We start from the raw sequence: 14,101 nt of genomic DNA, 5'->3' as shown, positions 1-14,101 counted from the left end.
GCGGCTTGGAGATAGATATTAGAAGAATAAATCAGTTTTCAAAACAAGTTCAACTCTAATAGTAAGCGAGTAATAGCATGAAGTATTTTACATGATTTTAAAGTGCTACGTGGTGGCAATTTTTACTTTCCTTGCCCTATTACCATAGGTAAGGAAAGTATTGCTTTCCGAAAAAAATCAAGGTACCCCAATTTCTAAATTTCTATACGTTTCAAGGTCCCCTGAGTCCAAAAAACTGGTTTTTGGGTATTTGGTCTGTATGTGTGTGTGTGTGTGTGTGTGTGTGTGTGTGTGTGTGTGAGTGTATGTGCGTCTGTATACACGATATCTCATCTCCCAATTAACGGAATGACTTGAAATTTGGAACTTAAGGTCCTTTCACTATAAGGATCCGACACGAACAATTTTCGATCAAATGCAATTCAAGATGTCGGCTAAAATGGCGAAAATGTTGTCAAAAACAGGGTTTTTCGTGATTTTCTCGGAAACGGCTCCAACGATTTTGATCAAATTCATACCTAAAATAGTCATCGATAAGCTCTATCAACTGCCACAAGTCCCATATCTGTAAAAATTTCAGGAGCTCCGCCCCATCAATGCAGATAGATTCCCAATTATCAGGCTTCAGATACAATTGAAACAAAAAAAATCAAGTGGAGTAGATTGAGCATGAAAATCTCTACAATTAATGTTCAGTAACATTTTCACCTAAAATTGAAAATAAGCTTTAAATTCGAGAAAATCTGATTATTCAATTGGAAATTATTGTTGATTCTATTAAATCATTCACTATGAAGAGATAGCAGACCTCATGTGTGTCTCCAGCGTTATTTCCCTGTCACCAGCTGGCTCAAATCTTTGAATAGTAGTCTTGAGATGCGCGGGAACACTAGCGTCAGGTGATCAATTTTCATAACGGCAAGGAAAGTTGTGCGAGTGCGCCACACCATATTTTTGAACTAGGGCCTGCGGTGTTTCGCCTTAAACGGTACCTACTCTGTAAACTCACATGAACTCTGAGAAGTGGTGTACCCACTTCCAGCGTGAGTTGAATGGGAGGAAATCAGTTGAATTAATGTTAATTATTAGGAATGATGAAAGTGTCAAGTGAATCTCAATATAGTGAGGTCCACTTTATAATGGCAGTGTTTGATTAGCAATGATATAGTTATCCTTGTCTATCATTTAAAAAAGCGGATAGCGCTATCTCTTTCTCGCTTTTCTCTGTTACCAGATCGTCTTTTAACAATTTAGAATTAATAATTAAATATCGGGGCACCTAGCTTCGCTCGTTATTTATTTATTGACTTTTGATAAACAGAACACAATTCTTTAAAATGATTGGGAAAGTACTAACAGGCACAGCCCAAAACTGTTTTTTCCCGAATTTTGATTTATACACTATAAATAGTCCAGAAAGTAGGTTATGTTCCATACACTTGAATTCAGGTTCAATTTTCTGTTCAAACATTTGAAAACAAAAAATTTTTAATTTAGATTATATACAAACCAAATATTGAATAACAAAATAACACTCACTAATCACTTGAAATTATGATATACTCTAGTTTAGGAGGATTATCATGTCATGTAAACTAATCAGATTATGTTGATCAAATCGATTAAAAATTGTCTAGCTAGATAAAATTTCTCGCTGATTGATTATCACAGCTTGAAATAATTCTGTCTCTCTCCCACACAGTCACACGCATCTTCTGTTATCGAGAGACGACGAAATTATCATGTTTTCCAAGGATGAATTATCCTTTTAATGTCGTTCAGCGAGTTTTCCAAAGAGTGAGACCTAGTGCAATCGAATCTTTATATCATAAACCTACTATGTTCCAAATTTCGTGAAAATCGTTAGAGCAGTTTTCGAGATCCGTAAAACATAAATAACCAGATATTATTATACAGAAATTGCTCGCTTAATATAATAGGATTAACAAAATATTTCATCTTAATTATGGAATTATTGAAAAATATAATTCCTTGCTTTAATAAAATATAATTGATTATTTTATACTAGAAGTTCTGTGAACAGTAGACCTTGCGCTTAGTAAGTTACATTGACCTGTTGTTATGTTTTCTCAAAAATCAATGAATGATTTATCAATTTAAAATGTCTAGAGAAAATCCTAAATAAACATAGAGCTTTCTGTCCTATCGTACCGTGACGTGTCGTCCCGGAGTGTGAGTGTGAGCGCTGTTATCAGGTCTGGCTGCAACTGTCTACAACGTTGATGGAAAGATACATTTTCAAGATGTTCGATGTTTTTGAATGGGTAGTATTATAGTCAACTGTCGTCTACTAACAATATTGGGGACCGAGTTTCGCTCTGGAGTACAAAAGCATAAAAAATTTATTACGGAAGAAGAAATTATAATAACATTCATAAAATTCATACAGAAATGTTCTATCTTATCACAGTAAATCGAGATTAATTCCCAGAGGAATGCAAAAAATTCCCTCACAAAGGACCAGTTGCACAAAAGCCGGTTAAATTTTAATCCTGATTAACCTCACGTGAACCAAATCAGAGAAGACGATTTCAAAAAGATGGATCTAATGGAATTAATCAGGATTGAAAATAACCTGGCTTTTTTGCAACCGGCACTAAGTACCTGATTGAATGATTACTAGTAGTTCTGTGAACAGTAGACCTCACGCAGTATTCTCATCCACAAGTACCTGATTGAAACTATAGACCTTATGGAAATACAGCAATAGACTGGCTTCTCCACACATCTGTGTAATCACTTGTCAGCTGATTTATGATGAATAATTCTATAGTCTGATTTTTACGGTAATATTGCCGTTCAAAGGAGACTCCTTTTCCTTTTGTATTATCCTTAAAATACAAAATTTCAAAAAACCGTATATATACGTCGACGCGGAATTCAAAAATGAACATTCATGTCAAATTTCATGAAAATCTATTGCTGCGTTTCGCCGTAAATGCGCAACATATAAACAAAAATATAAACATATTAACATAAAGAGAAAAGCAAAACCGTCGACTTGAATCTTAGACCTCACTTCGCTCGGTCAACAAGAATGAACAGTTAATATTACATTAATAAACCTGTATCAGGTACCGTCTATAGAAGGCATTGCAATACTGAATTTTTTCGTTGTTTTCCTATCTTTCTTCACTGCCATTATAACGTGGACCTCACTATACAGCTGAACTTTGGTAAAGTACTACTGTGACTTATTGTTTAATTTGAGTACTTCAACATAGGATTACCACACGTGACCTAGAAAAAATGTTTGTCACAGTCTACGTTGAGACTGTGTAACTGAAGAAGAAAGGACACAATAATAAATGAAGCAGAGAACGATATTCTAGTTTCTCCCGGCCGATGACTGTCTAGTTCACTGTACCTGTACCATTCTCGACAGTACATTATGTTGATCGAGTCGCATATGATTATATGCTGCTCTCCAACATATATTACCGTTTAATTTATTCACATCCGAAGGCTGAAATAAAAGGAGACCGTCAACCGATGAAAGGATGTGACGAAATGCTGTATGCTGAGCAGATGGATGGAAACTATTCTATTCTATTCAGGAGAAGAAGAACTCCTTAGAATAATAAGTACGGTATAGCTTATAGAATAGGGTACGTTGTCCTTTAAAATAATAGGATAACAGAAGAAGAAAAACAGTGATACGGGGAACAATTAGATAAAGGAGAGTAGGTGATAATATTATATCACTGAAAAGAGTTTACAATTAAAGAGTTACAATTAAAATTAATGGTAAAAGGTAGTAATAGAAATCTTATGCGAGATTCCAGTTGCAAGTCAGTTATCATGTAGCCTTATTCCGAGCGCAAATCTACTTCTGTGGTCATTATTTGCAGGTAGTAACCGTGGAAGATGTCTCAATTTGAGTTATATATGATAGACATTAGAACAGCGTATATGATCTGGTAAAAAAATAAACAGGGAATGTATTATTTTTTGTTGATGTATTATTTATACAGGATTGCATTTTCAACTATCCTTATGCATTATAGGCCTACATTCATAACCCTATACAACGCTCCATGCGAATTTACACAATTCTGAGCTTACAGAAATGGGAAATGTTTCCAACTACCGGTAGGCAGTGGAGAAAGATAGGATAACAATGTTGCCGTACCTCTGTCTTGTCAATGCCTTCTATGGACGGTAGCTGATACAGGTTTATTAATGTAATATTAACTGTTCATTCTCATTTTAAATAATCAATTATATTTCATTAAGCAAGAAATTATATTTCTCAATAATCTTATAAATGGATTTACATAATTTGTTTATCAATTTGAGATTTGTTTATTAATTCTACATTCTTAAAAGATGATCTGGCAACAGAGCAAAGCGAGAAAGAGATAGCGCTATTCGCTTTATTGAATGATAGACAAGGATAGCAATATCATTGCCAAACACTGCCATAATAACGTGGACCTCACTATACCTATGTAGCCAATGCATCTTTGCGAACTTCTATCTTTATTTGTATTCATTACTGAGTAGGTTACGGTTCTAGATAAGATTCTCATTTTTTTGGTACACCTTTATTTTTATGTATAAACTGTTTGGAATAAGGTCCGGATCAGGGCCGGATTCATAAACGATTTTAGGAACAGTGTTGATAAAAGCACTTGCAACCAATCAAGTGTTTGGCTTCATGATTAGTTATCGCTAAGGTAAGGTAAGGTAAGTTGTGAAAGTCAAGTTATTAGGGTAAGGTAAATAATTGAGAAACATGCGCCTGCTTTTCTCGTTGGACGGGTGAGCTCTTGAGGAGCAGACTCCGTTGAATATCAATATGAGTTTGAAAATCGCTTCCTGGTGGGTGGTTCGGAACCTACCTGAAGCTATGGGTCCCACCAGAATTCACCCTATTAAACCCACTACTAAACCTGGAGCTCAGGTATAGCTTTATCGTGGGTAGCCGTCAAGTTCTCCCCCCCGACTACTTGACACCTACTGGACCAAAGGTGCCAACTAGTCATGACCGTAAACGACTACTTGACACCCCAACTACTTGTCCCCTTTTAAACCTGTTTTTAGGGGACAAGTAGTTGGGGTGGCACCTAGTCGCGTACCCTTTATCGTTCACACTTGATTGCAATATAAATCAAATAAGAAACTGGAATAAGACAAAATTAATAAGATAATAATTGATTATAAGTCAATGAAAAATGTACCAAGACACTCTTACAAACCTGATGTTCTCGTCAAATGTTTTAGTGGTGAGACGAGGTAATGGTGTTCGGAGAAGTATTTATTTAAGTGTAATTTGAAGCACGATTTTTCATGAGTTTCAGGTGGTGTTCGATAAAACTACAGTTACTACTGTTGTTGCAGAAATAGTATCGTGACCTTTGCACTTTAATGAACAATTTCAAAAATCTAATTAATATTAACAAATAATGCTTTTTTTAAACTTGAACAATTTTACGGGTGGGGAGAGTCGAACGGGGGGGACCACCTCAATCAACCCCCCCCCCCCAAGGGTCCTGGATCCGCGCCTGCCGTTCAGGGCTGTCTGATACTCTAATTTTCCCGTTTTTGGATAAGTCTCAAGTTTTTCTTGGAACACACTCATCCCAGACCATGTGAAAATGATAGAAAAAGTCAGTCGCAATAATTATTATACCGAAACTGGAAGTAATTCGTATGTAAAATACAGTGGAAGGCGTGTAGCGCAGAATTGAAAGGGAAATTTCAGTCTGAAAAAGGGAAAAAAGTTGCCGAGGAGCGAGTGTTTCAAATCAAAAGTGACTTCAGTCTTTGACTTGGCGCGCCTGAAGTGCTTTGTGACAGTAAAGTGTTTTGGATCTTTTTCGGAGATCGTTCTGAGTTGACGTAAGTGACAACAATCAAATAATTCTATCCTTTTAGTAGACATATATTGTTTAAATTGGAATGAGATCATTCTCGCCTTGTTCTTTACAAACTTACTAAAAAAGTGTACAGTGTATTTCTAAAAACTATATCATTTACAGCTACCAGGACTTTGAGAGCCTGGGGGCAGTTACATATGAAATTCATTATTCATAAAAGCATGTTTTTTCAATTTGTGAACGAAGGTCATTATGATTTATGGAGAACTATCATGAAAATATTTCAAGTTATATTATGGACATTGCTGCATATTATAGACATTTAATTTATACTGTTCGCTTAAATTTAAAATTTTTATTTTTTATTGAAAATTTTCAAGTATTGTTTTACATTAGGTAAGCATAATGCTAATAAAAGTGGCTTCAGCTATGTCAGCATAGTTTTGGATTTTATGTGCTTCAAATTCATTCCACTTTAATGGCACACAAGTTCTTACAACATGAATCAAATAATGGCAAGGTTGAATCTACTATCTTTCAAGTCAATAAATAGTTAACAGTCATGATTGTACAGTAACATTAGCGTAACTTTCATTCTTTTATAATAAATTGTTGAACTCTGAAATAAATTACTCTACATTATACTCTATGAATTGACTTATGAGAAGTCATTTTTATGACTTTGTTTATGAAAGTTGTCCAGCTTCTACGAACGTTGCTTGGATGTGAAAGCGTCGCAAAGTCCCAGATTTGACTCTGATTTTATCTCGTATGTTCTACGATAACTGAAGAAAGCTTTGCTCAATCGACATTATTCTTGGAACGATTCTACAGATTAAGTTCATCAACCAACAAGAATATTCTCACTCTTTCGTTCATAACAGGATCTTTCCATATAACAGGATCACACTTGTACTTGTATGTGTGTGTGAAAATAAACTGAACGAGCATTGAACGTTTATAAGAAAAAATAATTATCAGTTGAACCAGTGTACGGTAGTGAGTTATTGTACTGATGATTTAGAGCCTCGAGTCGTCTGTTTGTTGGTTTGTTCTACGATTAGTGGACTTACTTTCAATTGCTTTCAACTTCGAATGTTCAACACAAATTCTATAAACAATTATAACATTGAGTTCGTTGGCCAACGAACTTCTTTGTCCTTGTTGAGGATTAATTTGTAGTGCTTTATCATCAAGCTGACTGCTGATTTGTATTTTGGGAGTTATCACTCTGACTGACTGCCCTTTATGTGCCGACAAGTGATTGCAACTGCTTTTTGGCATTCTGATTTATTTATCCATACTAAGTAAACTTATATTTCTATTGATTCACATAGTATAATTACAAATTGCGAGTCTCAAAGCATTAAACTAGTTTATGGGCGAATTCTGCAGGGCTCACTATAGTATGAATAGACTGTAATGATACTCTTTACTTTAGAAATTCCTAGTTAGAGATAATCCCTTGTTAATACATAGGGCTACTTAGTGCGAGTTTGGTGTTACACACTTTAAACTATAGTGTGAGGTCCACGTTATAATGGCAGTGGAAAAAAAGGAGAAAAACTTTGCCGATCATCTGTCTTCTATAGGCGGTAGCAGATGCAGGTTTATTGATGTAATACTAACTGTTCATTCTCGATAAAAATAATCAATTATATTTTACTAGTAGTTCTGTGAACAGTAGACCTCGCGCTCAGTGAGTTACATTGACCTGTTGTTTTGTTTTCTCAAAAATTGATAAATAATTTATCAATTAAAAATGTCTAGAAAAAATCCTAAATATAGAGATTTCTGTCCTATATTGTACCGTGACGTGTCGTCCCGGAATGTGAGTGTGAGCGCTGTTATCAGGTCTGGCTGCAACTGTCTACAACGTTGATGGAAAGATACAATTTTCAAGATGTTCGATGTTTTTAAACGGGTAGTATTATAGTCAACTGTCTACTAACGTTAATTGAAAGATATATTTTCAAGATGTTCGATGTTTTTGAACGGGTAGTATTATAGTCAACTGTCTACTAACGTTAATGGAAAGATACATTTTCAAGATGTTCGATGTTTTTGAACGGGTAGTCATATAGTCCACTAGACAGCTGATTTATGATGAATAATTCTATAATCTGATTTCTACTCTAATATTGGCAAATGAAGGAGGCTCATTTTTCCTTTTATATTATCCTTAAAATGCAAAATTTCAAAAACCTTGTATAATTGTCGACGCGCAATTTAAAAAAGAACATACCTGTCAAATTTCATGAAAATCTATTACCGCGTTTCGCCATAAATGCGCAACATAAAAACATATAAACATTTCAACATTTAAACATTTGAAAATTCAAATATTTAAACAGTATTAATATAATATTTAAATCATTAAGAGAAATGCCAAACCGTCGACTTGAATCTTAGACCTCTTTTCGCTCGGTCAATTAAGCAATAAATTATATTTTTCATAATGAATTTTTATAATGAGGATGCAATATTTTGTTAATTAATTATTAATTCTACATTGTTAAAAGACGATCTGGCAACAGAGCAAAGCGAGAAAGAGATAGCGCTATCCGCTTTGATGAATGATAGACAAGGATAACAATACCATTGCTAATCAAACTCTGCCATTATAACGTGGACCTCACCATATCAGCATTGCTGGTTAGGGAAGAGCTTATGTTATTCATTGGGAATGCTGACTGATTCAAGTGAACCTTATTGAAGCAGTTATGGAAGCATCAAAGACCATACAATCAGTACACTCTGTGTGTCTGTGAGTAGCGACAAACGTTTGGGTGTTTCCTTTGAAATTTAAATAGAGGAACAAGAAAGAGACTAGCAGGAATGAGAGAGAGAGAGAGTACGAAGGAAATAGAGTGAGAAATAAAGAAGGAAGATCACGCACGTGGCCTTGCAATGTCAAAGGAAAACTGAAAATTACTTATAGTTTGTGTACCATTCTCACATCTCAGGCTGGGCGTGGTGACTGTCTAAATAACTAATTAAATGCAAAACTGGACAATTTTATTTGCTCATGAATAAGCAAACTATATACTATAAAATATAATATACAGTAGAGTGAGTCATATGTATGGGAACCCTTCAATAAACTGGAGACTCAGGATAAGTCAAATACTCTATGTACCTTTTGACGTACAACTGAGTTTCAACCCCTCATAAGGGGTGACTTAGGGGATGTAAGTCGAATATTTTAAATGCAAAGAACCGTTGTTTGGTACATCATTTTAAAGGTCTTTCTGAAACAAGAAAGATGACACCAATAAAAATGTTCTATAATACTTTTATCCAAAATGGCGGCTGATTGAAGTTTTAGTTTTCAGAGAAATAATTGATAAATTTCAATGAGCCGCCATTTTGGATAAAAGTATTATAGAACCTTTTTATTGGTGCAATCTTTCACATTTTTAAAAGGCATTTGAAATGATGTACCACACAATGGGTATTAACAATCAAAATATTTGAGTTAAAACCCCTCATTTCTTTAAAAACTAAAACTTCAATCAGCTGCTATTTTAAATATAAGTATCATAGAACATTATTTTATCAATGCCATCTTTCTTGTTCTAAAAAAGCCTTTAAAATCAATTTGATATATCGCACAATGGGTGTTTACATTTAAAATATTCGACTTGCAGCCTTAAGCACCCACCTAGGAGGGGTTGAAATTCAGTTGTACTTCAAAAGGTATTGTCATAATTTGATAGTTAAACTACTACCTAACTGTCCTTTTTACTTTTTCAAGTTGATCTACATAAAGTAGCCTGCTGTGAAGTATGAAGAAGGCATCATGTATCTATAAATTATCGTTTAGATTCTAGAATGCAATTTATCTAGAGTCCACAGTCCATTTCTGGATGAAAAATGTGTATGGTATGATCCAGGAAGTCATAAATCATAAGTAACTCAGGGCCTACTTAGTTTGGAAGCTGAAATTCAATGAATATTGTTTATATAAGTTACATAAATAAGTGAATTATTTAAATGAGGTAGGTCTATTAATGTTTTCAATTGGCATTCAATAAAGGATATTGCTTATAACACTATAGAAATAATTCAAAGGAAACGAGGGGAAATAAATTCAGACACGTGGAATGTAGAAAGATTGATGAGTGTTGTAAATAAATATAGTAGACTAAAAATAATCGCAATGACAGTTAGAGAAAGCAAAAAGAACCTTATGTATAAAATAATATAAATTATATTTATATATATGTATGTTGAAAACAGTTTTCGAAACTGTTTTGCGCTCAGCGCGGACTTGTAAAAGTAAAACATCGATATTTAATCACATAATCGATAAAGTACATGTTATCGACTCTTGAAGAACAGAAAGGGTGACTTTCATATGAGCGACATCTCAAAAGTGCGAGTATTCTAAGTTATCATTATAATTTGCGTTTATGATCCAAAGTTAGTGAAACATTTTGCGTTTTCAAATTGTTCGCGTTTTCAAATTTGATCAATATAATTATATTGTCATTCAAAAGTCAAACCTCTACCTCTCCTTTCACCTTTAAATCCTAATTGAACAGTATTTTAGGTTATGTTTAACCAGTGGACATTTTCAAACTAGAGGATATGAAGCAATCACAAATCGAAATCATAAAAGTGAGGTTATAATAGAGAAATAGAGGCTATGCAATGCTTTGATTTAGTTTTAGATAACGGTGTGTTTGTGTTTGCTATTATTATTTGGAGAATGAATTTCCAAGATAAATTAATATTAATATTGCTGTGATTATTTTTGAAGATGTTTTAAGTTCTGCAGTCATTATGGTTCGCGAAACTCTATTATTACCGGTATTCGATTCTATGGATTAAAGCGATTTTTAGGTAGGTATCTGTGAAAAAACACAAATAGATTGAATTAGGCCTATTAATTCATACGAGGGTAATCTTTGGGGGGCACTTTAGTAGGCCTATATAGGCCGCGGAATCTAGCATTGAGACCTAAATAGATTGATAGAGGAGGTCAAGACAAGATCAACTATGTATAACATTGTTGTCGATTTCCAAGGATTAGCTGAAAAAACATGGCGGAAAGTTCACAATTTTTATATCAATTTTAATTTTTTATAATTTTTCTATGGCTACAATATGTGCAATCTTATGTAAAATTTGACGAGAAATTCACTGAAACCGGTTTCAGGTTCGTACCTTCAGTAGTTTTTGAGATATTGCAGAAAAAAGTGCAAATTTTTGCTTTAAAAGAGGTTACCCTATTTTTATGGTAATTGATAGGTATTTAAAACAATTGGATTCAGTAGAATAATAAATTCTAAAGAAAAAATGATCAGTCACTTCATAGCCTAAACTCAAAATTGTTCGAGATATTTGGGAAAAAAATTGCACACTCAATACTTTTCAATTTTCGTATTTAATCATTTTTTACTAATTTCAGTGAATATTGAATTGATAAAATCTTATTTAGATTTTTGCAGGGAAACCATTGTAATAGATTTGAGGTTAGAAGCTTTTATAATTTATTAAGATATTTGAAGAAAATGTAGTATTGTAGCTTTAGAAGAGTTCAATATGTTTGCATAGGCATAGTGCAGACCGATTGTGGATCACATTCTATTCAGCTTTCAATCCAATGCAGAAGCTTTAAAAGATAGTAAAAATAATTAAAGTAAACCAAACTTTTCCTAACCTAAGCCTTTTTGTAATCTAAGCTTTCCTTAATGTAAACTTTACCTAACCCTAGCTTTTCCTAACCTAAGCTTTCCCCATTCTATGCTTTTCCTGGTCCAAGCTCCTTGTAACCTAAGCTTACCCTAACCTGAGCTTCCCCTAACCTAAGCTTTTCCTAACCTTAGATTTTCCAACCTAAGCTTTTCCTAATCTAAGCTTTCCCTAACCTAAGCTTTTCCTAACCTAAGTTTTTCCTAACCTAAGCATTTCCTAACCTAAGCTTTTTTGTAATCTAAGCTTTTCCTAACCTAAGCTTTCCCTAACCTAAACTTTACCGGACCCTAGCTTCTCCTAACCTAAGCTTTCCCCATTCTAAGCTTTTCCTGGTCTAAGCTCCTTGTAACCTAAGCTTTCCCTAACCTAAGATTTTCCTAACCTGAGTTTTTCTGAACCTTCGATTTTCCTAACCTTCGATTTTCCTAACCTAAGCTTTTTCCTAATCTAAGTTTTTCCTAATGTGAGCTTCTCCCAACTTAAGCTTCTTCCTAATCTAAGCTTTTCCCAACCTAAGCTTTTCCTGACCCTAGCTTCTCCTAACCTAAGCTTTCCCCAACCCAAACTTTTTCTGACTCTTTCCCCAATCTAAGCATTTTAGAACCTAAGCTATTCCTAACCTGAGCAATTTCCAACCTAAGCTTTTTCACAATCTAAGCTTTTCCTAACCCAAGCTTTCCGTAATTTAAGCTTTTCCTAACCTAAGCTTTTCCAGACCATAGCTTCTCCTAACCTAAGCTTTTCCTAACCTCAGTTTTCCCTAACCAAAGTTTTTCCCGACCCTAGCTTCTCCTAACCTAAGCTCTCCCTAATCTGAGCTTTTCCTAATTCAAGCTTTTCCTAACCTGAACTATTCCTGATCCAAGCTTCTCCTAACCTAAACTTTTCCTAATCTAAGCTTTTCCCAACCTAAACTTTTCCTAACCTAAGCTTCTCCTAACCAAAGATTTTCCTATGTAGCAAATAGCCTAATAGAGTTGTAATATTTTTATTTGCCCAAATATCTCGAACAATTTTGAGTTAAGGCTATCAAGTGACTGATCATTTTTTCTTTAGAATTTATTATTCTACTGAATCAAATTGTTTTAAATATCTATCAATCACCATGAAAATAGGGTAACCTCTTTTAAAGCAGAAATTTGCACTTTTTTGTTCTTTTTTCTGCAATATCTCAAAAACTACTGAAGGTACAAACCTAAAAACGGTTTCAGTGAATTTCTCGTCAAATTTTACATAAGATATTGTAGCCATAGAAAAATTATAAAAAATAAAAATTGATATAAAATGTTTGAACTTTCCGCCATGTTTTTTCAGCTAATCCTTGGAAATCGACAACAATGTTATACATAGTTGATCTTGTCTTGACCTCATCTATCGATCTATTTAGGTCTCAATGCTGGATTCCGCGGCCCATATACTAAAGTGCAGCCATTTTTTTCAACCTCCGATTGGTCATAGATAAAAGACGAATATATAATATATTTCTATTTTGAGATAGCCTTCATATGATAGTACAAGGATAATATTCCATAATTGCTCTCTTTAACACAGTCATAATTCAAATAATAAGCTACAAATGCACAATTAAAAATGCAACATTTTATACAAGAATTAATCTGTAATTCATGTATTTTATATAATTAAATAACAATTAAATAACACAAAAAGCCTTTTTATGAAATGCTGCCGTCAAATTAGTTTAGGAGTGGGCCATGCCATAACGTTGTTTTGGAGCTCCTTGTTAGTTCAAAAGCTCTCAACCATAGTGTTCTCAAACTCATGTCTTGAGTTTGGGGGAAAGCTATAAATTAATTACTTGCTGCCAAGTCTGGTTTATATGATGGGTGATCAAAATTATCATCGCACTATTTTCGTTCGGTTGACTACGTGCACTTTTCGGGAGAGTGTGGCGGTCCCATTTCTGGGTCTATAATATAATCGACCACAATTCTGGCCGCACCAATCACAAGGCATTTGGTTGAGATGACAAGTTGTTCATCTTCTTGAAAATAGCCCCCCTTCTGATTGTCTGCCTTATGATAATTGATCGGAGATTGAGAAAAATGGGCCCCCGTAGCTCCATGGTGAAAATTAGAAATATGATTCTCTCAAAAATGAAATAAATAAATTGAAATTATTCTATCTAAATAGGCCTAGGTAAGTTGTACAAAAAAACAACGTTGCCGATCTTCACTGTCTTGTCAATGCCCCTTCTTGACGGTACTTGATACACGTTTATTAATGCAATGTTAATTTTTCATTCTCGTTTAAAATAATACAAAAAACAACGTTGCCGATCTTCACTGTCTTGTCAATGCCCCTTCTTGACGGTACTTGATACACGTTTATTAATGCAATGTTAATTTTTCATTCTCGTTTAAAATAATAAAATTTATTTTATTAAACAAGGAATTATATTTTTCACACACACACACACACACACAAATCATGTTTTTGACTCAGGGGACCTTGAAACGTATAGAAATTTGTAAATTGGGGTACCTTAATTTTTTTCGGAAAGCAATACTTTCCTTACCTATGGTAATAGGGCAAGG

The 14,101-nt window shown here is 34.2% G+C and overlaps 1 protein-coding gene across 1 annotated transcript in view; it reads left to right on the top strand.

Moving 5' to 3' along the window:
- The first annotated feature begins 5,783 nt into the window (after window positions 1–5,783).
- The window catches only part of LOC111058703 (fibrillin-2), a 341,293-nt gene continuing 332,975 nt past the window's right edge, over window positions 5,784–14,101 (top strand). Inside the window, 1 exon segment of the mRNA XM_039435620.1 lies at window positions 5,784–5,865. The gene's annotated coding sequence lies outside the window, so the exon portion shown is untranslated.

Source organism: Nilaparvata lugens, chromosome 9 (genome assembly GCF_014356525.2).
Source record: "Nilaparvata lugens isolate BPH chromosome 9, ASM1435652v1, whole genome shotgun sequence".
NCBI lineage: Eukaryota > Metazoa > Arthropoda > Insecta > Hemiptera > Delphacidae > Nilaparvata > Nilaparvata lugens.
Note: the sequence above shows the minus strand (reverse complement) of the source record. Positions and strands in the feature narration are given on the sequence as shown.